Raw genomic sequence first — 27843 nt, forward strand, 5'->3', positions numbered from 1 at the left:
AAAATACAAGTAAATACATAATAAGAACAAGCATTTGCAATGCAACGGGTCTCGCATTTTTCCGAGTTAGAGCTATAAGCAGTTGTAAGCTTCCAACCGGACTTTTCTTGCCCCACTAAATGGAAAAAAAGAGCGCGATCGCGCTGCTACAGTTCACTCGAAGTGAAACCTATCCACAAAAGTGCAATTATCTACATAACTGGCAAAAGTGCAATTAACTATGTAACAAGGTCGATGTCATGGAAAGCTCTCGACTTCTGCCAAGCAAGATAGCGCTGCAAAAAAAGATACAAAAATAGTCCACAAACCAGACGGAAAACAGCGATCCTCGCATGTTTTCTGTACTTGGTCGCTGCGCTTGAGGAGGGCTAACCACCGAAAAAGGCATGACGTATGCGTGCCTTCCACTAATGAAAGCAAGCAGATTTTAACAGGCAAGCCCATGAACCAGTGACATGGACGGGGCTCTCAGCCCTTTCCTAACTACTAAAGCGTCTCGCAAGCATGCGAGGCAGGCTCGACCCTAAAAGTAGTCACAGCTGCCCAATTGGATGTGTTTTTTCTGCGGAGGCACACAACTTCTACCCAATGAAAACGTGTACTTGGGTCCTAAATCATGTGGGCGGAGCTAAAGCCCCTCAGCAGTGCTGCAGGAAGCTGTTTATAAGTTGATCACAGAAGGACAGCCAGAGCTGCGCTGTCACCAGACCTAATACTCATGAGTTAGCAGGAGCCTCTCGCTAGCTGCCCCCGCCCGGCTCCTGCCCCTCGGCCCCCTCACCTCCCTACGAGCTGCCCCTGCCCCTCCATACTTTTCTTGTTGACTTATCTGCCTCTGCCACTCAAGAGCAGCGAGAGCTCAACTTCCGGCCGGGGCGAGCAACCCGCCCTTCTCATTAGAGGAGCCAAGGAAGAGCCCGCCCCACAGCGTCCGTGCTGTGCTATTCGCTGGTGCTGGTAAAAGGGGCGGGATCATTTGGCTCCCATAGAAAAGGGACAAAGAGCTGTGCGGCCATCATAAGTTGGGACGGAGACCTCTGTAGGATGAATGAGCGGCCATGCTGGGTTGGGTTCAGGTAGGGACCACATTCCAGTATATACTATTGAGTAGCACGGTGACGGAGCATGTACCTGTATGGGCATTCGCACACATTATTCATGGGCGGAGGCGAGCACTGCCCGTCCTAAAGGCGGGAAGGCACCGCTGCTTGTGATTCATATGTCACTTTGGATCCCTCTTTGGGAGGCCGCAGCGCGCGCCGCAGCACTTCCTGTTATTGTGGTGCTTTGCTTTCGTTCCCTCCTGTCGTTGTGTGGGCGAGGCTTGTTTCGGGCTTGTTTTCACGGGTGATGGTTCTGTATTCTCGGCCTGGAGGTGTCTGCTCGCCGGTACCGGGAGGAGCGAGGGGGCTCTGCGGGGCCACAGGATCCGCTCACGGAGGTCCTGCGCCCTGAGTGCCGGCTTCTGACAGGTGAGCAACCGGGCGGAGCAGAACTTGTCTGTGTCGGGGCTTTGCTGAGGGAGGGCCTCTTCCGGGTATGAGGAGCCCCCCCCGGTACAGGGGTGAGGAGCCCCCCCCCCCGGGTACAGGGCGAGGGGAGCCCCCCCAGGGTACAGAGGTGAGGAGTCCCCCCCCCAGGGTACAGGGCGAGCCCCCCCCCCCCCCAGGGTACAGGGGTGAGGAGCCCCCCCCCCCCCCAGGGTACAGGGGTGAGGGGAGCCCCCCCCACCCCCCCAGGGTACAGGGGTGAGGGGAGCCCCCCCCACCCCCCCAGGGTACAGGGGTGAGGGGAGCCCCCCCAGGGTACAGGGGTGAGGAGCCCCCCCCCCCCTGGATACAGGGGTGAGGAGCCCCCCCCCCGGATACAGGGGTGAGGAGCCCCCCCGCCGGATACAGGGTGAGGCGAGCCCCCCCCCCCCCCCCATCCCCGGTACAGGGTGAGGAGCCCCCTCCGGGTACAGGGCGAGGACCCCCTGGGTACAGGGTGAGGAGCCCCTGGGTGTGAGGATCCCCTGGGTACAGGGCGAGGAGCCCCTGGGTGTGAGGACTTGGGTACAGGGTGAGGAGCCCCTGGGTGTGAGGATCCCCAGGGTACAGGGCGAGGAGCCCCAGGGTGTGAGGACCCCCCGGGTACAGGGCGAGGAGCCCCTGGGTGTGAGGACCCCCTGGGTACAGGGCGAGGAGCCCCTGGGTGTGAGGATCCCCAGGGTACAGGGCGAGGAGCCCCTGGGTGTGAGGACTTGGGTACAGGGTGAGGAGCCCCTGGGTGTGAGGATCCCCAGGGTACAGGGCGAGGAGCCCCAGGGTGTGAGGACCCCCCGGGTACAGGGCGAGGAGCCCCTGGGTGTGAGGACCCCCCGGGTACAGGGCGAGGAGCCCCTGGGTGTGAGGACCCCCCGGGTACAGGGCGAGGAGCCCCTGGGTGTGAGGACCCCCTGGGTACAGGGCGAGGAGCCCCTGGGTGTGAGGATCCCCAGGGTACAGGGCGAGGAGCCCCTGGGTGTGAGGACCCCCCGGGTACAGGGCGAGGAGCCCCTGGGTGTGAGGATCCCCAGGGTACAGGGCGAGGAGCCCCTGGGTGTGAGGACCCCCCGGGTACAGGGCGAGGAGCCCCTGGGTGTGAGGACCCCCCGGGTACAGGGCGAGGAGCCCCTGGGTGTGAGGATCCCCAGGGTACAGGGCGAGGAGCCCCTGGGTGTGAGGACCCCCCGGGTACAGGGCGAGGAGCCCCTGGGTGTGAGGATCCCCAGGGTACAGGGCGAGGAGCCCCTGGGTGTGAGGACCCCCTGGGTACAGGGCGAGGAGCCCCTGGGTGTGAGGACCCCCTGGGTACAGGGCGAGGAGCCCCTGGGTGTGAGGACCCCCAGGGTACAGGGCGAGGAGCCCCTGGGTGTGAGGACCCCCCGGGTACAGGGCGAGGAGCCCCTGGGTGTGAGGATCCCCAGGGTACAGGGCGAGGAGCCCCTGGGTGTGAGGATCCCCAGGGTACAGGGCGAGGAGCCCCTGGGTGTGAGGATCCCCAGGGTACAGGGCGAGGAGCCCCCCTCCCCCCTCCGGGTACAGGGCGAGGACCCCCCGGGTACAGGGCGAGGACCCCCCGGGTACAGGGCGAGGAGCCCCTGGGTGTGAGGATCCCCAGGGTACAGGGCGAGGAGCCCCTGGGTGTGAGGATCCCCAGGGTACAGGGCGAGGAGCCCCTGGGTGTGAGGACCCCCTGGGTACAGGGCGAGGAGCCCCTGGGTGTGAGGACCCCCCGGGTACAGGGCGAGGAGCCCCTGGGTGTGAGGACCCCCCGGGTACAGGGCGAGGAGCCCCTGGGTGTGAGGACCCCCCGGGTACAGGGCGAGGAGCCCCTGTGTGTGAGGACCCCCTGGGTACAGGGCGAGGAGCCCCTGGGTGTGAGGACCCCCAGGGTACAGGGCGAGGAGCCCCTGGGTGTGAGGAGCCCCTGGGTGTGAGGATCCCCAGGGTACAGGGTGAGGAGCCCCTGGGTGTGAGGACTTGGGTACAGGGTGAGGAGCCCCTGGGTGTGAGGATCCCCAGGGTACAGGGTGAGGAGCCCCTGGGTGTGAGGACTTGGGTACAGGGTGAGGAGCCCCTGGGTGTGAGGATCCCCAGGGTACAGGGTGAGGAGCCCCTCCCCCCCCCCCCCCCCCCCCCCCCCCGGGTACAGGGCGAAGACCCCCTGGGTGTGAGGAGCCCCTGGGTACAGGGCGAGGAGCCCCTGGGTGCGAGGATCCCCAGGGTACAGGGTGAGGAGCCCCTGCCCCCCCCCCCCCCCCCCCCCTCCCCGGGTACAGGGCGAGGAGCCCCTGGGTGTGAGGACCCTCTGGGTACAGGTGTCAGGAGCTCCTGTGTGGGAGGAGACGAGTCAACTCTTTTTGACAGTTTTTTCTTCATTTCTTGTCCTTACACACATCAGCATCTCCCTGTGTGCACCACAGCCGCCTTCCTCCCTCCCAGCCTTGGCATCTGCACTGCCTCTCCCCTTGTGCATCCCGGCGCACCCTGACCTTCACAGCAGGAAATTCCCTTTGTCCGGAATTCATCCGCCTCTCACTGATTGATTTTCTTTTTTTAACTGTCTTTTCATCTGTGTAGAATTTCAGTGTAAAAGGCTAATTTGTGTCACATTGCCTCAAGATCAGGAGTAACTAGGAACAGTGGGCTTGTCTGCTTCCTGGCGCAGCACTGTGGGTTCTCAGATTTAAGCACCTCTTGGGTATTGTTTTTTGTGTTATAGCCAAGGCTTGATGCAGTTTGTCAGTATGTCACTGCAGGGACTAGATCCTTTGTGCACAAGAAAGATGTGCTGTGCACAAACAAAGCGGCATTCTTTTGCTTTGGGGGAGATATGTGCACTCACAGAGATAATGTCTGGTCCTGGTTCTACTAGATCTCTTCTTGCTCACAGCAGAGATATTGTGTCCTACTAGATCTCGTCCTGCTCGCTGCTGACACAAATATTGTCTGGTCCTGCTCGGTCTGGTTCTACTAGATCTCTTCCCGCTCACTGCTGACATGCCTAGTACTAGATCTCGTCCTGTTTGCTGCTCACAGAGTTGATGTCTGGTCCTGGTTCTACTAGCTCTTCTTGCTCACAGCAGAGATTATGTGCCTCATCCTGCTGGGTCTGATTCTACTAGATCCCTTACTGCTTGCTGCTGACAGATATAATGCTCCTGGTTCTACTACATCTCTTCCTGCTCACTGCTGACAGATGTCTGGTCCTGCGGGGACTGGTCCTACCAAATCTCGTCCCGCCTGGTTCTGACAGAAATTATATGTCTGGTGCTGGTGGGTCTGGTTCTACTAGATCTTTTCCTGCTGACATGCGTGGTTTGCTGGGTCTGGTTCTATTAGATCTCTTCCCGCTCACTGCTGACAGATGTGCCTGGTATTGCTGAGTCTGGGTCTACTAGATCTATTCCTGCTCGCTGCTGTCAGATGTCTGGTGCTGCTAGATTTCTTCCCGCTCACTGCTACCTCAGAAGAGATACCTAGTCAAGCTCCTGACCCATGCCTACAAAGCCCTCCACGACCAAGGACCCACCTACCTGAACCACCGGCACGCCATCTCACCGCCAAAGCCTGGAACACCCTACACCTTGACCCCTCGCCCACACTGGCCGAGTTCTGAAAGGGGTTAAAGACTTGGCTCTTCGAATGAGACCCGCAGCAAGCACCTGGATGCCATCACCGGTGAATTGTCACGCTATACAAATAAAACTTGATTGATTCTGCTGCTGACAGATCGTGTCTTGTTCTGCTGGGTCTGATTCCTAGATTCCTTCCCACTCACTGCTGACAGATAATGTACCTGGTTCTACTAGATCTCTTTCCGCTTGCTGCTGACATGCCTGGTCCTACTGGATCTGGTTCTGTTAGATCTCTTCCTGCTTGCTGCTAACAGAAATTATGTCTGGTCCTTCTGGGTCTGGCTCTACTAGATCTGTCCCCGTTCACTGCTGGCGTGTCTTGTTCTGTTTGATCTCTTCGCGCTCACTGCTGACAGATGTGCCTGGTATGCCTGGGTCTGATTCTACTAGATCTCTTCCTGCTCGCTGCTGACAGATGTCTGGTCCTGCAGGGTCTGGTTATACTAGAACTCTTCCTGCTCACTCCTGACAGATGTCTGGTCCTGCTTGATCTGGTTCTACTAGATCTCTTCCTGTTGCGGACAGTTGTCCGGTTCTGCTAGGTCTGGTTCTCCTAGATCTCTTCCTGCTCACTGCTGACAGATTCTGTGTCTGGTCATGCTGAGTCTGATTCTGCTAGATCTCTTCTTGTTTGCTGATGACAGCGATAATGTGTCTCATCCTGCTTGGTCTAGTTCTCCTAGATCTCTTCCTGTTGCTCCTGACAGATGTCCGGCTCTGCTAGATCTGTTCACGCTCGCTGCTGTCCAAGATAATGCATCTGGTTCTACTAAATCTCTTCCTGCTCGCTGCTGACAGATGTGCCTGGTGATGCTTTGTCTGGTGATGCTGGATCCGGTTGTGCTGGATAGTTTTCTTCTCACTCACTGCTGACAGATGTCTTGTCCTGTTGGGTCTGGTTCTGCCAGGTCTCTTCCTGCCTGATACTGATAGAGATAATGTGTCTGGTCCTGCTTGGTGTGATTTTTCTAGATTTCTTCCCACTCACAGTTGCAGACCGAGATAAATTGTCTGGTGCATCTGGGTCTGGTTCTCCTTGATGCCTTCCCACTCCCTGTTGACAGCGATTGCTATGTCTGGTCCTCCTGGGTCTGGTTCTGCCTTATGGCTCTCTTCCTGCTGACAGATGTTGTCTTGTCCTGCTGTGTCTGGTTCCACCAGATAGATCTCTTCCTGCTCGCTTCTGACATACATGCTGTGCCTTGTCCTGCTTGGTATAGTTCCACCAGATAGCCCCTTTCTTGCTCGCTGCTGACAGATATGCTGTGTCTGGTCCTGCTGACTCTGGTTCCACCAGATAGATCTCTTCCTGCTCGCTGCTGACAGATATGCTGTGTCTGGTCCTGCTGAGTTTGATTCTGATAGATAGATCCCTTCCTTTTCGCTGCTGACAGATAATAATTTATAGAGAATAGTGCAAGCAGTAGGTAATCTTTCATGCTATATCAATGAGGTGAAGTTCTTCTATTTGGTGAAACGATTAAAGTCATAATCTACATTGCAACCATAGTTGTTTATTTTAATCAGATGTACAAACAACAGATTTGGCCAGACTGGTGTTGAAAACTGGCAGTGGTCCGAGGTCTTGTGAGGGGCATTAAAGTGCAGGGGTCCAAATAATTGAAGTGAACGGTAGCAGCAGGGCGTGTTAGCTAGTTTGGGAACAGAGCACAGTGATCCATCAAGAGAGAACTGGCCAAGGGAATGGGCTAGATGGTGGGTGATAGGCAGTGAGCTCCCTTGAAGACCAGGATAAAAGGCATGACCTGAGCTCTGTGGCTTGCAGAGCCAACCTGATTGGAGGCAGTGGTGGGGGAGGTTGTGTTGAAGATTTAATGGTGCCTTATGCCTTAGATTGAATGTGGGTCACCCTGTCGAGGTGAAGGAGTAACTTGGGGGTATATTGTGGTGATCCATGTTTCTATTACGTGCATTGTTTTTTGCCTTGGTGATATACAGTGGGAGGTTGGTGGCAGCTTTCCTAATGCTGAGCTGCTACAAACTGGTGACTGAGGTGGAGGTAGTAGAATCAAGCACAAGGGATGGTGGTCACGGCGAGGACTGGTGTGTTCGTTGGGGTGGCAGTTCTGTCTGCCACACCAGGCGGATGCGGACCCTGTGACAACTAAGGCTGTTTGGACTCATCAAACACTATAGGTAAAGACGGAGTGGACAGAGGCCCTCTGGCGGATGGCAGTGGGAAGACCCAGGGACCGTGGGAACCACTGGGTGCCCAGATCCTCGTAGCTATTGATGCATCAGGTTAGACTGTGCAGGTGAAGATCGAAGCCGTGGCGTTGGGCATCAACCTACTGAGAACAGATGTCCGCAAGGTGGCCGAAAGATCTATCGAAACAGTACAGCAGGTGTCCAAGATGCAGGAGCAAATGACTAATTGAAATCAAATCAAATCATTAGCATTTATAAAGCGCGCTACTCACCCGCGCGGGTCTCAAGGCGCTAGGGACAAAGGGGGTGGTTATCGCTGCTCGAACAGCCAGGTCTTTAGGAGTCTCCGGAAAGCGGAGTGGTCCTGGGTGGTCCTGAGGCTGGTGGGGAGGGAGTTCCAGGTCTTGGCCGCCAGGAAGGAGAAAGATCTCCCACCCGCCGTGGAGCGTCGGATGCGAGGGACGGCGGCGAGTGCGAGGCCAGAGGAGCGGAGGGGGCGGGTGGGGACGTAGAAGTTGAGGCGTCTGTTGAGGTATTCCGGTCCCTTGTCGTGGAGGGCTTTGTGTGCGTGGGTGAGAAGTCGGAAGGTGATCCTTTTGCTGACTGGGAGCCAATGCAGGTGTCTCAGGTGTGCGGAGATGTGGTTGTTGCGGGGTACGTCGAGGATGAGACGGGCTGAGGCGTTTTGAATGCGTTGCAGGCGATTTTGGAGTTTGGCGGTGGTCCCAGCGTAGAGGGTGTTGCCGTAGTCCAGGCGGCTCGTGACGAGGGCGTGGGTCACGGTTTTTCTGGTGTCGGCGGGGATCCAGCGGAAGATCTTGCGGAGCATGCAGAGGGTGAGGAAGCAGGCGGAGGACACGGCGTTGACTTGCTTGGTCATGGTGAGAAGGGGGTCCAAGATGAAGCCGAGGTTGCGGGCGTGGTCTGCGGGGGTTGGTGCGGTGCCGAGGGCCGTGGGCCACCAGGAGTCGTCCCAGGCGGACGGGGTGTTGCCGAGGATGAGGACTTCAGTTTTTTCAGAGTTCAGCTTTAGGCGGCTGAGCCTCATCCAATCTGCGACGTCCTTCATACCCTCTTGTAGGTTGGTCTTGGCGCTGGGGGGTCCTTGGTGAGGGAGAGTATAAGTTGGGTGTCGTCGGCGTAGGAGGTGATGATGATGTCGTGCTTGCGTACGATGTTAGCGAGGGGGCTCATGTAGACATTGAAGAGTGTCGGGCTGAGTGATGAGCCTTGAGGTACGCCGCAGATGATCTCAGTGGGTTCTGAGCGAAACGGAGGGAGGTAGACTCTTTGGGAGCGGTTTACGAGGAAGGAGGCGATCCAGTCCAGGGCCTGGTCTTGGATCCCGGTGGAGCGGAGGCGGGTGATTAGGGTGCGGTGACAGACGGTGTCAAAGGCAGCCGAGAGGTCGAGAAGAATGAGGGCGACTGTTTCACCGTTGTCCATCAGGGTTCTGATGTCGTCTGTGACTGAGATGAGGGCGGTTTCAGTGCTGTGGTTGGTTCGGAATCCGGTCTGTGAGGGGTCGAGCAGGTTGTTGTCTTCCAGGAAGGTGGTCAGCTGTTTGTTGACGGTCTTCTCTATTACTTTGCCTTGGAAAGGGAGATGGGGCAGAAGTTTTTCAGGTCGCTCGGGTCAGCCGTAGGTTTCTTTAGTAGGGCGTTGACTTCGGCGTGTTTCCAGCATTCGGGGAAGGTAGCAGAAGAAAAAGAAGAGTTGATGACGGTCTGGAGGTGCGGGGCGATGATGTTGTCGGCTTTGTTAAAGATGAAGTGCGGGCAGGGGTCCGAAGGGGCCCCGGAGTGGATAGAGTTCATGATGGATTTGGTTTCTTCCGTGCTGATGTGAGTCCAGTTGTTGAGGGTGATGGTCGGGGATGTGGGTTCGGTGGTGTTAGGTTGGGTCTGGTGTCCGAAGCTGTCGTGGAGGTCGCTGATCTTGCGATGGAAGAAAGTGGCGAGGGATTCGCATAGATCCTGTGAGGGCGTGACGGCATTGGCGCTGGGGTTGGAGAACTCCTTGACGATGCTGAAGAGTTCTCTGCTGTTGTGGCTGTTTTTGTCCAGTCTGTCGGTGAAAAAATTCCTTTTGGCAGTGCGGATCAGGTGGTGGTGTTTGCGGGTAGCGTTCTTGAGGGCGGTCATGTTGTCAGCGGTGCGGTCCTTGCGCCAGGCTTTCTCAAGTGCGCGACAAGTTTTCTTTGATTCTTTGAGGGTGTCAGAGAACCAGAGGGGTTTCTTGGTGTTGTTCTGTCGCTGCGAGCGTTTGAGGGGAGCAAGGTTGTCTGCGCAGTTGGAGATCCAGTTTGTGAGGTTGAGGGCTGCGACGTTGGGGTCGGTGGTGAGGGTGGGTTGGTTGGCGGCGAGTGCGGCGAAGAGTTGCTCTTCAGGGATCTTGTTCCACTGTCGGCGAGGGATGGGTTGAGTGCAGAGGTGGCGGGTCTCGCGTCGGAATGTGAAGTGGACGCAGCTGTGGTCGGTCCAATGAAGGGCGGAGGCGTGGCTGAAGAAGACGTGTTTGCTGGCGGAGAAGATAGGGTCGAGTGTGTGTCCGGCGATGTGGGTGGCAGTGTTCACCAGTTGTTTGAGGCCGAGGTTGGCGAGGTTGTCGAGCAGGGTGGTGGTGTTGGGGTCGTTGTTTTGTTCCAGATGGAAGTTGAGGTCGCCTAGGAGGATGTAGTCCGGTGAGGCGAGGGCGTGCGGGGAGATGAAGTCGGCGATGGTGTCGCTGAAAGGGGTGCGAGGTCCGGGAGGACGGTAGACGAGGGATCCTCTGAGGGTGGTCCTCGGGTCGGTGCGAATCTGAAAATGCAGGTGTTCAGCGGCAAGAGGGGAGTCTTCAGTGGAGGTGGTGACGCTGATGGAGTCTTTGAAGACGATGGCGATACCTCCTCCTACTTGGTTGGTGCGGTCTTTCCTGGAGATCTTGTAGCCTTCGGGGATGGCGGTGGCGATGTCTGGAGCAGAGGAGGCGTTCATCCAGGTCTCCGTGATGAAGGCGACGTCCGGTGCTGTGGAGTCTAGGAGGTCCCAGAGTTCAACGGCGTGTTTGTGAACGGAGCGAGCGTTGACTAGGATGCACTTGAGGTGGTTGATGGCGCGTGGGCTTGTGGTCGTAGTTGTTGAAAACAGCAGTGACCGCACTCGAAGCCCGATCAAACAAATTGGAAGCAAGAACGGAGGACTCGGAGAGACGATCCCGTGGTGCAATCTGAGGTTTGTGGGATTCCCAGAGGGGGTTGAATTGGGTGCCCTGGAAACATTCCTGGAAGACTGGATCAAGGCAGCACTCTCAGCTGTGAAGCTATTGCAGTTTTTTGCAGTGGAGAGGGTGCACAGGTCCCTAAGCCCTGTCTCTGCTGCCAAGGGGCACCCCAGAACCGTCCTAGCAAATATTTTTAGTTACAGAGACCAGGATGCCATTCTACAGGCAGTATGCTACTGAGGGGATCCGTCCTTCGAGAACCACACCATGTGCATCCCTCCGGGCTACTTTAGAGCTGTTCAACTACAAAGGAAATTCTTTAGTGGGGTTAAACAAAAATCGAAAGCATTTGGACTCACTTATATGTTGCTTTACCCCGCTAAACTGAAGGTGCTCCATGGTGGCCGTGCGCACTTCTTTATGACAACAGAGGATGCATGGGATTTGCTGGAGATAAGAGGAAGCTACAGGACTTCTGCGACAACACTGGGAGGCACCCAGGGCAGAGCCCCAAAAGAAAGGGAGAATGCACCTACACGGAGAAGTAGATGTAGGCAATAGTCCGACACAAGAGCAAAGGTGGTGGTGCACCCTGATGGTACCCTGAACTTAGAAGTACAGTGTTAGCGGAGGGAGGAGGCCAGGGCACTGGTAGAGACTGGTTCAGATCTGGTAGATGAAACTCAGACCCCTGGGACCGACAATGATTTGGTTTATCTGGTGACACTCGGTGCTGTGTTCCATCTGCAACACTGTGGGAGCAGGTGTCGTAAGTGTCGAGCGGGTGCCCTCCTGCGGTGGATGCACGGCAGGTAAGGTACTGTGCATTGCTGCTTGTTCATATGTCCCCCAGAGGGAGTGACTCTGAACATTGGTCCCTGGCTGAGACACGGCTGCGGACGACTTCTTCATGAGGGGCTCTGCAGCCACATTCATGAAGGGCTTTAGCTACTATTGTCAGCTTCCCCTCATTTCCCTTCCCTTCCCCACCCCCTTCTTTTCTCTTTGTTTACGATTGTGTCTGGTTAGAGTGGGAACGTGTGTGAGTGGACCTGTAGTGCTGCCTCGGGGCTGAACTGTGGCTCGGGCTTCCACCATTTTTTCTAAACTGCACATTGTCCCTCGGCTAAGTTTCCCTATTGAGAAGCACAGGGTAGGTTCCAGTACACAGTCATTCCTGTAGTTTCAGTTCACTAAGTGGATGGATTTTGACAAATGGCTGGGCAGATATTAGTTGAGTTTGGAGGTGTTTACCTGGGGAGGGAGGTGGGTGGCCAGTTTTGGGTGGCCAGTTTTGGGTGAACTTTTATCTTTGTACAGCAAGTGTCAAATCTTGTACCTGGAGGGGTGGGGTTCTGGGGGGCAGATGGTGCGGTCAGGGACCAAGCCGGGGAGTTCAGGGGTGAGGAGGAGGGATTGGGGTACCATCAAGATGCACAATGAGCCATGGTGTGTGAACCCATACGCTTGCTCACTTCGGACGTGAAGGGTCTGAATTTGTTCGTCATGATACAGGACTCCTACTTAGTCGCTGTGGGTGTGGAGTGCTAAAAGAGATGCATTTATTAGGTGGTGAGGCCCAAAAAATGCAGAAAAAACAGAAAAGGCAGCTTTACTCATCAGCGTACTCCTTTTACACCAGGGGAGTGTCTGTTGGGGTGGCCCCCAGGGTCCCGTTTCGGCTGCATGGACGCGTCTATGTGCAGGGACATTATGTCCTACTGTACGGCGTTCCAGACTGTAGGAAGTTGTGCATCCTTAATATATCCATTCCCAACACAGATGAAGGGGGGTTCTTTGAGAAATTGGAGGAGGGGCTACTACCTTACGTTGGCCTGCCCATCATTGGGCTGGTGATTTTAATTGTCATAGATGGCTGGTTGGACAGGCACACCCCTAGATTGGGTACAAAACCCAACATGGTAGGGAATTTAATGGAGTCCATGACTAGGCTACAGTTTGTGTACATCTGGAAGAGCCTCCACCTGACTGTCAGTGAATTATCTTGCTATACTTCCACACACAGGGCACATAGCCAGCTGGCCTGATTTCTCTTGACAAATGATGCCACTTTAAACTTCCAGAGGGTGAGTTATCAAGTGTGCTGTTTGTCAGATCATACCCACCCTGTTGCTTGAATGTGGGATGTGGTGCACAGGCTGGACATTGCCATGTGATCCTGAATACTAGGTAGATCTGCTGGAGACTCTACAGGGTTACTTTGACACCAACTGGAACACCGCTAAGTGACATGCGACAGAATGGGAGGCTTTAAAGGTGGTCATTAGGGGCAAAAGCCTTGGCAAGGCCTATGGCACCAGGAAGCGACTAGAGGGAGAACTGACGGAAGGGGAAGGGCTCCTTACCCGACTGCAGCGATGCATGGTGAGACAGATGGGGAGATGCGGAGCTGGGGGAGGTGCCAGAGTGGGGTCATTGGATTGTCATGCTCGGAGAGACTACAGACAGCGGTTCTACCAGGAGCGGGACAGGTCAGGGCCATGCTGGTTTGGTTGCTCAAACGTGAAACGTGAGAGGCCCCCTGCCACTAATTCTTTCCCTAAGTTGGCTGGATGGTGGAACGGCTGTGGGGCAAGCAGTGATAAATTTGCCCCTGTGGGATCACCTGGCAGCAGGGTACGCATCCCCAGAGTGCACTGGTGCCCACGAGGTAAGGGATTTTTTTGCATGGAGTTGTGCACCCACAGCCCCCCCCCCCCCCCCCCCCCCCCACCCGACGGTGGCCCAGACTGAGAGGCTCGATGAAAACATACAGTTATAGGAACAACAGGAATCCCTTCAGACCTAATGGTCTCCCCGTTGAATATTTTTAGGCATACTCTGCTTCCCTACTCCCTAGATTGTTGGAAACCTTTTGTGAGACAAGCACCAACGGAGCCTTACCAGTCCACATGCGGGAAGCCCTGATAATTATGCTTTTAAAAAGTTTGCAGGGACCCAGCATAACCCCAGTTCATACTGCCCATTGTATATGCTCAGTGTAGACATTAATATACTTGTGAAAGTGCTTGTGGTGCGACTCGGACGACTGGTCACATTTAGTGCACAGGGGCCCATGGGGCTGCATGCCAGGACGAGGTACTCGCATGAACCTTCTGAGAATCTCCCATGTGATGCAGGCAGCATTGGTCGCCTTGGATATTGAGAAGGCATTTGACACCCTGTTAGGTTATACGTCTGGGAAGTACTGCATTGGATGGGCATTGGCCCTGTATTCTTGTCCTGGGTACACCTCTTATACACCGCACCGAGTGTGAGGGTGTGCACCGGACGGGTGGTGTCTGACGCATTCACTATAGAGAGAGGCCCCAGACGGGGTTGTCTACTGCCCGCACTCCTATTTGCACTTGCCATGGAGCCATTAGTGATGTGTCTGAGGGCTGAGCTTGAGGCTCGGGATGTGCGATTAGGGGACATGCCGCACGCTGCGTCAATGTATACAGATGAATCTGCTATATGTGACTGAACCGGAGAACTCTGTGCCCTGCCTACTACGACCCATGGCTGATTTTGGGAGGGTGACCGGACTTCATGTCACCCGCCACAGACCGTGCTTTCCCCCTGTGGTGCTTAATCGATATAGCTGAAGCTGACCTTTGCTCAGCGGGGCTACCCTGGGAGACTCGGAGGTTTTGCTGTTTGTGCATACAGATAACACACCACCATCAATATGAACCTGATGTCAGTCATGGGCAGGGTAGCATTGAGCAAGATGGTCCTACTGCACTGGTGTTAGAGTAGAGTCCATTTAGAGGTCTCAAAATTGGATCAGAGCATACCTGACACCGTAGCACCTACACAAGGTTTACCCAACACCCTATGCTGGGTGTGTGAGGTGTGGAATATCCGTTGCTGATTTTGGATGTTAAGGAGACCGGCCATGTGGTGAGACATTTTTGGGACGAGATACTGCACGCATGCAAAGGGTGATGGCGGTGAATGCTGACCTAACAATGAAACGATGCCTTCTGGGACTGCTGCCACTCCCTAAGGAAGGTAGCAAGATTAAATGCAGATCTGCCTAGCTGGAACTAGTACAGGCCAGGCGGCGTATCGCCATTCACTGAGCCAACCCTGCTCCTCCAACACAGCATAAATGGTGGACTGATTTGTTGGAGTGGGCAGTGGCAGAAGAGTGTCGGCTTTGGAAGGTTTGAATGGATGAAAACGCAAAATGAGAACTAGAGATATGGGGTGCAATGGTAGATGGTCTGGGTGATGATGGGGAGGCGGTGGTAGAAGACCCTGCCTTGAGTTTGCATGGAGCAATGACAATGAATGTTCATGTGGCAGTAGATGGCCCAGCTGGGTCTGGTGCCCCTGAGGGCTGTGCCCCTCCCCCATGTCCCTTCTGTGTAGGGCAGACGAACGTTGAGTTTAGTCGAATGAAAGATGTGCCAGGACGTGTGATAGTTGGACGTCATGGTGCTGTGGGGGCAAATCTCCACCCCCACTATCCCGGCTCCTCACCGGAGGGTACTGTCTATAGTCCAGCTCCTGTGCTCTCTACCCTTCCCACCCCTTCATACTGTATCGATCCCCCCTCCACTTTGGGTCTGTCCCTAGAAGCCCCGAGTGGGGTCAGGTACTAGGATGCTGCAGTTTTGTTCAATGACCTTTGTTTCCTTATACAGAAGTGTTATATTTTATCATGTATGTACTGTATTACTCACACACTCAAAATGTGAATAGACAGATTTAAAAAAAATAAATGCTGGTTCTGCTGGATATGGTAAGAGATGTTGGTTCTACGGGGTGCTTGCAGAAATGTCGGTTCTGCTGAATGTGGTGGAGATGCTGGTTCTGGGAGTTGTGTGCCGGGATGCTGGTTCATCTGCATGTGGTAAGACAGGCTGATCTTGGTGCCGGGCCAGGTGGAATGTTGGTTCTTCTGGATGTTGTCTAAGGTGCTGATTCTGTTGGGCATGTGTGCACTTCTTGGTTCTGCTGGATGTGGTAGGAGATGCTGGCTCTGGATATGTGGGGGTGCAAGCAAAGATTTTATTTGACGTATTTACCTTTTTATTGTCTTAACAAGAGCTATATTATTGTAGTTCTTTGTTACATGGCACAGAAGGATATGGGAGCAGATGGCGGTGGCATCATCTCATTCATGAGGGTTGAGAGTGGGGACCTGATACTTGCCACTAATTGTGTGCGTGTGTGTGTCTATGTGTGTGTAAGTGCTCCTCCCATGTAAGACTGGCACTAAGCTCTTGTGCCTGTGAGTGGCCTCACCTGTGATTCTGCACCTGTGCCACAAGTTTGCATCCCTGTGCCCATGCTTTTTGTGCCCTTTCTGCCTTGCTTATGCATCTCCCCTTTTGTCCCTCCCAGGACTGCAGCTCTGATGGCGCCCGGCGGGAGTGGGGCAGAAGGCATCACCAAAGTTATCGCTCACTGGGGCTTCTGCCTACAGCCACACAGACAACTGCAGTTCAGATAGCATCACTGGATCATCAAAGTAAGTGGGGCCCTGGGGCTGTGTGCACTAGGGCCACAGACTATTGGACTGTCTTCATGTAGTGGGTGGCGGCGCTCAGGGGTTGGCTTAGAGGTTAGTGCAGCAATAGGAAGCTGCTGCTGGTACCGGCTGTAGGATCATTGGAGGATTGGCACAACCGTGTTGCGGGAGGAAAATGACCAACGTTGGGAAGGACATTATTGTTCTTAGATGCCATTGATACACTAAGACGCTGGAGTGGCATGTGGCCAGCGATGTGGATTTGTGCAGAGGGGTGCAGGAATGGGGGCGCATGTTACTGGTCTCACGGGACATGTAGGATCAATCCCTCCTTGTTACAACAGTGTTACCTCCTCTCTTACTGAACCCAGCTTCCCAACAGGTTCAATATGGAGGTGGTTTAGAAATTTGTCAAAAGGTATATAAATGAAGGAAAAGTTGGCCAGGGAGAAGAGACCCGCCTTCAGACGTCCAGACATGTGTTGTCTAGCAGTGGACATCTGCAAACTGTGTATGTGTCGGCCTGCACTTTCCACTGAGTGAGAATCTGTATATTTCTTATTGTTCAAACCACTTTTATTGGACCTTTTATAAATTAAATTGTCTTTGGGCAGTTTAATGCAGACTTCCTTAATCTAATGTGCCCTTTCAGTCCCTGTGAGTAGGTGACTGAGTGAGGTTCCATGTATATCTCTAGTTGTGTTACAGCTGCAATAGAAGTGGTCGGTGATTTGAATGGTTGGTAAGTCAGATGCCTCTTCCTAAAGAGACTGTTCAAAGGGCAGTGTGCCCCACTGTCTCCTCAGAGGCCTCTCCTCTTCCTAAAGAGACCATATAAAAGGGCAGTGTGCCCCATTGTCTCCTCGGTGCCCTCTCCTCTTCCTAAAGAAACCATACATGGGGCAGTGAGCTCCATTGTCCACTCAGAGACCTCACCCCTTCCTAAAGAGACCATACAAAGGGGCAGTGTCCTAAGGGGACCGTACACAGGGGCAGCGTGCTGCAGTGTCCTAAGGGGACCACCCAAAGGGGCAGCGTGCTGCAGTGTCCCTAAAGTGACCATACAAAGCGGCAGTGTGCTGCAGTGTTCCTAAAGGGACCATATACAGGGCCAGCGTGCTGCAGTGTCCCTAAAGTGCCCATACAAAGGGCCAGCGTGCTGCAGTGTCCCTAAAGTGCCATACAAAGGGCCAGCATGCTGCAGTGTCCCTACAGTGCCCATACAAAGGGCCAGCATGCGGCAGTGTCCCTAAAGTGCCCATACAAAGGGCCAGCATGCGGCAGCGTCCTAAAGGGACCATTCAAAGGGCCAGCGTGCTGTAGTGTCCCCTCGGAGCTCTCTCCTCTCCTAAAGAGACCATACAGAGGGGCAGGGTGCCGCAATGTCCTAAAGGGACCATACAAAGGGGCAGCGTGCTGCAATGTCCCCTCGTAGCGCTCTCCTCTCCTAAAGGGGCAGCGTGCTGCAATGTCCCCTCGTAGCGCTCTCCTCTCCTAAAGGGGCAGCGTGCTGCAGTGTCCCTAAAGGGACCATACAAAGGGGCAGCATGCTGCCGTGTCCTAAAGGGACCGTACAAAGGGGCAGCGTGCTGCAGTGTCCCCTCGGACCTCTCTCCTCCCCTAAAGGGACCATACAAAGGGGCAGCGTGCTGCAGTGTCCCCTCGGAGCTCTCTCCTAAAGAGACCATACAAAGGGGCAGCGTGCTGCAGTGTCCTAAAGGGACCGTACAAAGGGGCAGCGTGCTGCAGTGTCCCCTCAGAGCTTTCTTCTAACCTAAAGAGACCATACACAGGGACAGCGTGCTGCAGTGTCCAAAAGGGACCACACAAGGGGGCAGTGTCCTAAAGGGACCATACAAAGGGGCAGCATGCTGCAGTGTCCCTAAAGGGACCATACAAAGGAGCAGCATGCTGCAGTGTCCCCTCAGAGCTCTCTCCTCTCCTAAAGGGACCCTACAAGGGCGCAGCGTGCTGCAGTGTCCTAAAGGGACCCTACAAGGGCGCAGCGTGCTGCAGTGTCCTAAAGGGACCATACAAAGGCGCAGCGTGCTGCAGTGTCCTAAAGGGACCATACAAAGGCGCAGCGTGCTGCAGTGTCCTAAAGGGACCATACAAAGGCGCAGCGTGCTGCAGTGTCCTAAAGGGACCATACAAAGGCGCAGCGTGCTGCAGTGTCCTAAAGGGACCATACAAAGGCGCAGTGTGCTGCAGTGTCCTAAGGGGACCATAAAAGGGGACAGCATGCTGCAGTGTCCCCTCGGAGCTCTCTTCTCTCCTAAAGAGACCATACACAGGGACAGCGTGCTGCAGTGTCCTAAGGGGACCACCCAAAGGGGCAGTGTGCTGCAGTGTCCCTAACGGGACCATACAAAGGGGCAGCGTGCTGCAGTGTCCTAAAGTGACCGTACAAAGGCACAGTGTGCTGCAGTGTCCTAAGGGGACCATAAAAGGGGGCAGCATGCTGCAGTGTCCCCTCAGAGCTCTCTTCTCTCCTAAAGAGACCATACACAGGGACAGCGTGCTGCAGTGTCCTAAGGGGACCACCCAAAGGGGCAGTGTGCTGCAGTGTCCCTAACGGGACCATACAAAGGGGCAGCGTGCTGCAGTGTCCTAAAGTGACCGTACAAAGGCAGTGTGCTGCAGTGTCCTAAGGGGACCATAAAAGGGGGCAGCATGCTGCAGTGTCCCCTCAGAGCTCTCTTCTCTCCTAAAGAGACCATACACAGGGACCGCGTGCTGCAGTGTCCTAAGGGGACCACCCAAAGGGTCAGTGTGCTGGAGTGTCCCTAACGGGACCATACAAAGGGGAGCGTGCTGCAGTGTCCTCAATGAACCGTACAAAGGGGCAGCGCGCTGCAGTGTCCCTAACGGGACCATACAAAGGGGAGCATGCTGCAGTGTCCCGTGGGAGCTCTCTTCTCTCCTAAAGGGACCATACAAAGGGGCAGCGTGCTGCAGTGTCCCTAAAGGGACCATACAAAGGGGCAGCGTGCTGCAGTGTCCCCTGGGAGCTCTCCTAAAGGGGCCATGCAAGGGGCAGCGTGCTGCAGTGTCCCTAAAGGGGCCATGCAAGGGGCAGCGTGCTGCAGTGTCCCTGAAGGGACCATGCAAAGGGGCAGCGTGCTGCAGTGTCCCTGAAGGGACCATGCAAAGGGGCAGCGTGCTGCAGTGTCCCTGAAGGGACCATGCAAAGGGGCAGCGTGCTGCAGTGTCCCTGAAGGGACCATGCAAAGGGGCAGCGTGCTGCAGTGTCCTAAAGGTACAGCGTGCTGCAGTGTCCTAAAGGGGCAGCATGCTGCAGTGTCCTAAAGAGACCATACAAAGGGGCAGCGTGCTGCAGGGTCCTCAGGGGACCATACAAAGGGGTAGCGTGCTGCAGTGTCCCCTCGCAGCTCTCCTCTCCTAAAGTGACCATACAAAGGGGCAGCCTGCTGCAGTGTCCTAAAGGGACCATACAAAGGGGCAGCGTGCTGCAGTGTCCCCTGGGAGTTCTCTCCTCTCCTAAAGGGACCATACAAAGGGGGGCGTGCTGCAGTGTCCCCTGGGACCTCTCTCCTCTCCTAAAGAGACCATACAAAGGGGAGCATGATGCAGTGTCACTAAAGGGACCATACAAAGGGGAGCGTGCTGCAGTGTCCCCTGGGAGCTCTCTTCTCTCCTAAAGGGTCCATACAAAGGGCAGCGTGCTGCAGTGTCCCTTCGGACCTCTCTCCTCTCCTAAAGGGACCATACAAAGGGGCAGCGTGCTGCAGTGTCCTAAAGGGACCATACAAAGGGCAGTGTGCTGCAGTGTCCCCTCGGACCTCTCTCCTAAAGGGACCATACAAAGGGGCAGTGTCCTAAGGGGACCGTACACAGGGGCAGCGTGCTGCAGTGTCCTAAGGGGACCACCCAAAGGGGCAGCGTGCTGCAGTGTCCCTAAAGTGACCATACAAAGCGGCAGTGTGCTGCAGTGTTCCTAAAGGGACCATATACAGGGCCAGCGTGCTGCAGTGTCCCTAAAGTGCCCATACAAAGGGCCAGCGTGCTGCAGTGTCCCTAAAGTGCCATACAAAGGGCCAGCATGCTGCAGTGTCCCTACAGTGCCCATACAAAGGGCCAGCATGCGGCAGTGTCCCTAAAGTGCCCATACAAAGGGCCAGCATGCGGCAGCGTCCTAAAGGGACCATTCAAAGGGCCAGCGTGCTGTAGTGTCCCCTCGGAGCTCTCTCCTCTCCTAAAGAGACCATACAGAGGGGCAGGGTGCCGCAATGTCCTAAAGGGACCATACAAAGGGGCAGCGTGCTGCAATGTCCCCTCGTAGCGCTCTCCTCTCCTAAAGGGGCAGCGTGCTGCAATGTCCCCTCGTAGCGCTCTCCTCTCCTAAAGGGGCAGCGTGCTGCAGTGTCCCTAAAGGGACCATACAAAGGGGCAGCATGCTGCCGTGTCCTAAAGGGACCGTACAAAGGGGCAGCGTGCTGCAGTGTCCCCTCGGACCTCTCTCCTCCCCTAAAGGGACCATACAAAGGGGCAGCGTGCTGCAGTGTCCCCTCGGAGCTCTCTCCTAAAGAGACCATACAAAGGGGCAGCGTGCTGCAGTGTCCTAAAGGGACCGTACAAAGGGGCAGCGTGCTGCAGTGTCCCCTCAGAGCTTTCTTCTAACCTAAAGAGACCATACACAGGGACAGCGTGCTGCAGTGTCCAAAAGGGACCACACAAGGGGGCAGTGTCCTAAAGGGACCATACAAAGGGGCAGCATGCTGCAGTGTCCCTAAAGGGACCATACAAAGGAGCAGCATGCTGCAGTGTCCCCTCAGAGCTCTCTCCTCTCCTAAAGGGACCCTACAAGGGCGCAGCGTGCTGCAGTGTCCTAAAGGGACCCTACAAGGGCGCAGCGTGCTGCAGTGTCCTAAAGGGACCATACAAAGGCGCAGCGTGCTGCAGTGTCCTAAAGGGACCATACAAAGGCGCAGCGTGCTGCAGTGTCCTAAAGGGACCATACAAAGGCGCAGCGTGCTGCAGTGTCCTAAAGGGACCATACAAAGGCGCAGCGTGCTGCAGTGTCCTAAAGGGACCATACAAAGGCGCAGTGTGCTGCAGTGTCCTAAGGGGACCATAAAAGGGGACAGCATGCTGCAGTGTCCCCTCGGAGCTCTCTTCTCTCCTAAAGAGACCATACACAGGGACAGCGTGCTGCAGTGTCCTAAGGGGACCACCCAAAGGGGCAGTGTGCTGCAGTGTCCCTAACGGGACCATACAAAGGGGCAGCGTGCTGCAGTGTCCTAAAGTGACCGTACAAAGGCACAGTGTGCTGCAGTGTCCTAAGGGGACCATAAAAGGGGGCAGCATGCTGCAGTGTCCCCTCAGAGCTCTCTTCTCTCCTAAAGAGACCATACACAGGGACAGCGTGCTGCAGTGTCCTAAGGGGACCACCCAAAGGGGCAGTGTGCTGCAGTGTCCCTAACGGGACCATACAAAGGGGCAGCGTGCTGCAGTGTCCTAAAGTGACCGTACAAAGGCAGTGTGCTGCAGTGTCCTAAGGGGACCATAAAAGGGGGCAGCATGCTGCAGTGTCCCCTCAGAGCTCTCTTCTCTCCTAAAGAGACCATACACAGGGACCGCGTGCTGCAGTGTCCTAAGGGGACCACCCAAAGGGTCAGTGTGCTGGAGTGTCCCTAACGGGACCATACAAAGGGGAGCGTGCTGCAGTGTCCTCAATGAACCGTACAAAGGGGCAGCGCGCTGCAGTGTCCCTAACGGGACCATACAAAGGGGAGCATGCTGCAGTGTCCCGTGGGAGCTCTCTTCTCTCCTAAAGGGACCATACAAAGGGGCAGCGTGCTGCAGTGTCCCTAAAGGGACCATACAAAGGGGCAGCGTGCTGCAGTGTCCCCTGGGAGCTCTCCTAAAGGGGCCATGCAAGGGGCAGCGTGCTGCAGTGTCCCTAAAGGGGCCATGCAAAGGGGCAGCGTGCTGCAGTGTCCCTGAAGGGACCATGCAAAGGGGCAGCGTGCTGCAGTGTCCCTGAAGGGACCATGCAAAGGGGCAGCGTGCTGCAGTGTCCCTGAAGGGACCATGCAAAGGGGCAGCGTGCTGCAGTGTCCCTGAAGGGACCATGCAAAGGGGCAGCGTGCTGCAGTGTCCCTGAAGGGACCATGCAAAGGGGCAGCGTGCTGCAGTGTCCTAAAGGTACAGCGTGCTGCAGTGTCCTAAAGGGGCAGCATGCTGCAGTGTCCTAAAGAGACCATACAAAGGGGCAGCGTGCTGCAGGGTCCTCAGGGGACCATACAAAGGGGTAGCGTGCTGCAGTGTCCCCTCGCAGCTCTCCTCTCCTAAAGTGACCATACAAAGGGGCAGCCTGCTGCAGTGTCCTAAAGGGACCATACAAAGGGGCAGCGTGCTGCAGTGTCCCCTGGGAGTTCTCTCCTCTCCTAAAGGGACCATACAAAGGGGGGCGTGCTGCAGTGTCCCCTGGGACCTCTCTCCTCTCCTAAAGAGACCATACAAAGGGGAGCATGATGCAGTGTCACTAAAGGGACCATACAAAGGGGAGCGTGCTGCAGTGTCCCCTGGGAGCTCTCTTCTCTCCTAAAGGGTCCATACAAAGGGCAGCGTGCTGCAGTGTCCCTTCGGACCTCTCTCCTCTCCTAAAGGGACCATACAAAGGGGCAGCGTGCTGCAGTGTCCTAAAGGGACCATACAAAGGGCAGTGTGCTGCAGTGTCCCCTCGGACCTCTCTCCTAAAGGGACCATACAAAGGGGCAGCGTGCTGCAGTGTCCCCTCTGACCTCTCTCCTCTCCTCTCCTAAAGGGACCATACAAAGGGGCAGCGTGCTGCAGTGTCCCCAGGGAGCTCTCTCCTCTCCTAAAGGGACCATACAAAGGGGAGCGTGCTGCAGTGTCCCCTCGGACCTCTCTCCTCTCCTAAAGGGACCATACAAGGGGGCAACATGCTGCAGTGTCCTAAAGGGACCATACAAGGGGGCAGCGTGCTGCAGTGTCCCCTTGGACCGCTCTCCTCTCCTAAAGAGACAATACAAAGGGGCAACGTGCTGTGGTGTCCTAAAGGGGTCATACAAAGGGGCAATGTGCTGTGGTGTCCTAAAGGGGCCATACAAACTGGCAACGTGCTGTGGTGTCCTAAAGGGGCCATACAAAGGGGCAGCGTGCTGCAGTGTCCTTAAGGGACCATACAAAGGGGCAGCGTGCTGCAGTGTCCTCTTAGAACTCTCTCCTAAAGAAACCATACAAAGGGGCAGCGTGCTGCAGTGTCCTAAATGGACCATACAAAGGGGCAGCGTGCTGCAGTGTCCTAAATGGACCATACAAAGGGGCAGCGTGCTGCAGTGTACCTAAAGGGACCATACAAAGGGGCAGCGTGCTGCAGTGTACCTAAAAGGACCATACAAAAGGCCAATGTGCTGTGGTGTCCTAAAGGGGCAGCGTTCACACTAAGGCCTGTTCTGCACTAGAGTTCAGTTCTCTGGAAAGAGGTGCTGGGGGTGACATCCGTTCCTGGTGTCCTTATTACATGCAAACTTACCTCATTGTCCTCTTGCTATTTAACAATTAAATAAAGAAGTCATGGCAAAGCCAGTAGGTCTCGCTGTGATATGCTATCCCATGCACCTGTAGGGAGGCAACAAATGCTGTTCAGCACATTAACGTCAGGCCTCGAAAATAGTAGCAAAAGAGCATTGCCTTTTGTTTAGCATCAATCTACAAGATGAAGAAGTGGGCTTAGGTATTGTATTGTGAATTTATATAGCACTTCATACCCCCAACTAATCATTGAAGCTCTTCGTGACGGGTAGCATGCCACTCCATGGAGTCCTAGCGAGGTTCTAGTGCTGTTTGTAACTATTTCAGTTAGTTGTATATTATGCTGCACCCTTGGCGATCACTAGACCGATCATTTGCAGTCTATGGAAGTTAGTTGTTCAGGTGTTTCAGTTATTTATACTTTTGCGTTCTTGATAGATATTTCCTAGGCGGCATGCAATCAAGTATGTGTGTCCTACCGTAATTCGTTGTCCTATAGCACAATGCTGTTAGGAGCGCGCATCTACTGTTTGGGACCTGCTTGTTCATGCTGGGACTTTGAGTCCAGAAGGAGGAGTTAGAAAGGTTAATCAGTTATAGGGCAGGAGAAAGGGTAGGGGCAGATGCTGTGCAGAGAGATCAAAGACTAGAAGAACATTTTAATGGTATTTATCTGTGATTTAAAGAAGTTGTTCCCTTCAGTTTTGAGTTTGCTGAGTGTTGTTGGAGTGTCTGGTGCGGTCATCGTAGCTGTAACTTTGGATATGAACACCGGTCTCCATCACCCAACATATTTCCAGATTGACAGTGGAATTTCATCTTTGTCAACATTGTGTAAGATGTGGTGTTTAGTGTGACTGTACTGGAGTTCAGAGGTTCCATTATTCCTCTTTCTTGGGATTAGACTATGCCCCTTTCCCCTTTGAGGGTGAGATCTTTACACTGTCTAGACTCGGATATTCAGGTGGAGAAAGCCAAGATTTCGTTATCCTCCTAAACACCTGTTGAGTCTCATTGACCTGTAGTTCTGCTGCCAGTGAATTCCATAGTTAGGCATATTGGACATTGAAACCTGTACCACTGATGGTTTATGTCTGTTTGGGTGGGCAATTAGTTGTGGTGCTAACCTGGAATATGGAAAGCCATTGAGTGATTGAGAGTAGTTTTCATTTGTACAATAGTCTCTCAGACATTTCACTGAAAGCACTTTCTAGAAGACTGAATGATTCATCAGACAACCAGATGCAAAAGGTGAGAGTGAGATTCTCATCTGAATGGAACCAACGCCCCTGGTTGTTTTAGTTTTAAAGAATTGGCAACAATAGGTCAAGTAGGCATCTTGGGTGTGAAGAAGAGAGCTGTTTAAATAGATTGTATATACAAATAACACAAATCTGCTAGGACCTTTTTGGGGAAAATGAGCAGATGCCAGCCAGAGGTCCAGTCCACTCTAGAAAACTACCTTGACCTGTTGCCCTCTCCCACCAGAACGTCACCTGTCAGGTCATTCAGCCTTCCTAGGTCCAACAGTGGGATATACCAAGAAGGCTCAGTCCTCATCTTGGTCTATGATTTCTGCTTTCTCCAAATTGTCCTGTTTGTCTTCCAAGTTCTATTGCACATTTAATGGCAAAATCCGGGAAAAGCACTCAAAGGGCTTTATCGTTTACTCCCCATTATTTTATTTTCCACACAAACATATTTATGTATGTAGGAAATAGATAATGTAGCTTTTCCCTGGTCTCTTCATTTTGGTCTGCTCAATCCCTACTCTTCCCCTCCTACTTTTGCCTTTCCAGCTCTCTTGCAGTTCCTCTCCCCACCTATAGCCTCTTGCTCTGTCTGCATGAGCTCTTTTGTGCATTCTCTCTCTCCACAGCCCTCTCATACTCTGCCCACTGCAACCCTTCCATGCACTGTCTGTTCCAGCCTCCCTGCTTTATCTTTCCGCTACATTCCTTTCAATCTTTGTCTGTTCCCTCTCTCTATGTCCTTATCTTTCGTTCACTCCTCCTTCCTCTGGCTGCAAGGCAGACAGCGTCAGATGTTCTCCTCAAAGAGCTGGTAGCATCCATCTTTCTGAACAAGTTGCATGACAGCATATGAGAGCGGTCTGAATTAACTCCCTTTTCGATTCGTCTTTGGTCTAGCTTGGCAAGATTTGCTCAGCCTTCTCTTCTATTCTACTGTGAATCTCTCCATGGAGGTCTGGTACACAGAGACCACACCAGGTACTTCAGGAGTCGGGTAACTACATCCCAAGCTAAGTTTGTATCCCCTGTCATTTCTGAAGCCCCATTATCTCTCCGCTGCAGCCCCTCCTCCTGTTTCAGGTCTGGTTTTTATAGAGAATAATAAACCTCTTTCTAGCCCGCTGTTCTTGGAACTGTCTGGCACCTTGTTGTCCCTTTATGGACCCTGCTCTTGATAAAGCAGTCAGGTCATGATTGTCAACATACATACACCCATATGATCGTAGGGTGCTGTTTGGAAAGCACATCCATTCATTACAAGGCCCTTGAAACAGAAGTCTGGTAATCTAGTCCTGGTCTTGCGGACCTCTGCTGCAGAGGTTGGGTTATCAGGGAACAGACTTTGGGGTTCTCTGCTGCAAAGGTCTGGTAATTTGGGACTGGACTCGGCTTCTTTGCTGCAAAGGTCTGGTAATTTGGGACTGGGCTCGGCTTCTTTGCTGCAAAGGTCTGGTAATTTGGGACTGGACTCGGCTTCTTTGCTGCAAAGGTCTGGTACTCCGCGACATGCGTTAAGAACCACTACAGTTGGAGAGTGGAGTTGGGGTGATCTGCAACATGTCTATGAGATCTCTGTCTTAGACATTGTTGGATCCGGAGCAGTGAAAAGGCCTCTGCACTGCTTACCTGGGATGGAAGAACCTTTGTATTTATCTCTGTAGAGCACAGATACTCGCAAACATTTTCACGGGGCCGCAGAGTTCGGTCTTTGATGTGACCGAGGGCCGCACTGATGGCAGGAGGGTGGCAGTCGGGGGTTGGTAGTAAAGTGGGTGTAAGTGACGCAAAGCTATACTTCTAGTGTCTGAATAGCACAACGTGAAACCATAAACTTGGGAATAATTACGGCTTCTCCACTTAACCAAACTGTGCGATCCTAAGTAAATGTTTTATTTCACTTTCCCTGCTTTTTGTTCATTATCACATATGAGGACTTCGCATGACTTTAGGATGTGTGCTGCACAAAACCTTTTTGTGTTTGATTTAATAAACTATAATGTTTTTGTATAATGGAACCTAGGCCACCGAAAGAGTGCACATAGCTGACTTGCCTCTTAGCTCACCAAAGGCATTGTTGTCTGGGTGGGGGATGGGGGAGTGAATGTTTCTAAATTCAGGTTAGAAAATGATCACTTTGAAAAAATATATTTCTTCAATGCAGTGATATAATCTGGTGTACTAAGGTGACATTTCTGCATGTTAATGAAATACACTTTTTGAATTTTGAGCAGACTTGATCGTGCTTTTACATTTTTGCTTCAAATATGACTTTTAAAATGAAGGTGTTTCTGATGTTACATTATACAGAACCCATCTCTTATCTCTTTTCTTTACCTTCAACTCACCTTAAATACATTTTTGCCTGTTTATTTACATTTTTTTAATGTTAGTGCTGTCTGTAGTTAAGAGCAGCCCAGTGCTGCTGGGCTGCATGTAAAGGTCAGGAGGGCCGCAAGCGCCCCCCGGGCCGTACTAGGAGTATTACTGCTGTAGAGTATACCTCCAGAGTCATTTGTATTGAAGTGTTGTGCTTACTCATTACCTTCAGTACAAACTTCACAGCTCAATATTTCTTACACAGCTATGAATGCTTTTCATATCAGTTTGAGGTGAGGTTTTACTGTGAAAAAGTGAGAGACCGATTGTCGTGCTTGAAGGTCTAAAATGGTGATGTGAATTGGATAGTCACTGGTGAGTGAGGATAAGCCTGTCTGAGAAGAGTGGCTTCTGAAGGTAGGAGAAGGGTTTCCTGGGCTAAAGTGTGTGTGTGAGGTGGTTTGTGGGAGATCTGTGGTTTAGTATGGGCAGGTAAAAGTGACTAGAAGGTGAAGAAAGCATTCTACTGTGATGTGCTGGGGGAGAGTCTACGGTTAGGTATGAGAGTGGGGGGGGATTGGTCAACATGGACATCTCTGCTGAGGGAAAGGTGAAAAAGCATTCTGGGTGGGTTGAGGATGTGGGTAGGTTGGTTTGGAGGGAGGTCTGAGAGGTAGAGATGAAGGAGACTTAATCTGCAGAGAGGCCTGAGGGTTAGTAAATTGAAGATGAGA

General features: G+C 53.8%; 1 protein-coding gene across 2 annotated transcripts in view; it reads left to right on the plus strand.

The window, feature by feature from the left end:
- Positions 1 to 1001: 1001 nt before the first annotated feature.
- Positions 1002 to 27843, plus strand: part of LRRC8A (leucine rich repeat containing 8 VRAC subunit A) — a 50919-nt gene continuing 24077 nt past the window's right edge. Inside the window, exons 1-2 of one of the 2 annotated variants that reach the window (XM_069237021.1) lie at positions 1002 to 1076; positions 15893 to 16019. The gene's annotated coding sequence lies outside the window, so the exon portion shown is untranslated. Of the gene's footprint in view, positions 1077 to 1172; positions 1473 to 15892; positions 16020 to 27843 lie in introns of those variants that run through there. The other variant, XM_069237020.1, reaches the window with a different exon arrangement.

The sequence above is a fragment of the Pleurodeles waltl genome, chromosome 6 (assembly GCF_031143425.1).
Source record: "Pleurodeles waltl isolate 20211129_DDA chromosome 6, aPleWal1.hap1.20221129, whole genome shotgun sequence".
In the NCBI taxonomy this organism is placed as follows: Eukaryota; Metazoa; Chordata; class Amphibia; order Caudata; family Salamandridae; genus Pleurodeles; species Pleurodeles waltl.